The sequence below is a fragment of the Egretta garzetta genome, unplaced genomic scaffold, assembly GCF_000687185.1.
Source record: "Egretta garzetta isolate BGI_Z169 unplaced genomic scaffold, ASM68718v1 scaffold94, whole genome shotgun sequence".
NCBI lineage: Eukaryota > Metazoa > Chordata > Aves > Pelecaniformes > Ardeidae > Egretta > Egretta garzetta.
The window spans coordinates 5,674,797-5,675,236 of NW_009259683.1; positions in this window are offsets into that span (position 1 = coordinate 5,674,797).

Consider the following 440-nt stretch of genomic DNA (forward strand, 5'->3'; position numbering starts at 1 on the left):
GCCCCTCCCACCCCTTCTCTCAACTTTGTCTTTATCTTTCAGGAAATCTTTCAGGGGGGCTGCCTGGTTTTTCGTCCTAGAGTCAGAGTTTGGGGCTCGGCCGGGAGTTACAGGGCAGAGATCTGGTGTGCTTGGGAAAGGGGGAGGCGGAGGGAAGGAGAGGGTACGGGAGAGCTGAAGTGGGGAATGAGGGCAAATGGGGGGGACTTGCTTCCCCCAAGCAGCTTTCATCTGCTGTCTCCGGGCTGTCGGGGTGGGGGGAGAGAAGTCGGTAAAGGGCAGAGAGCCGTATTGCACAAACGGAGATGGAGCTGATTAAATGGGCGCTGGAAAAATCGGGGGCCCAACTATGTTTGTGAGACATGGCCTTTTGTCTCTGAGGAGAAAAGGAGAGCTCGTCCCATCCCAAGCACCGGCTGGGGTGGCGAACTTTCCCCCCC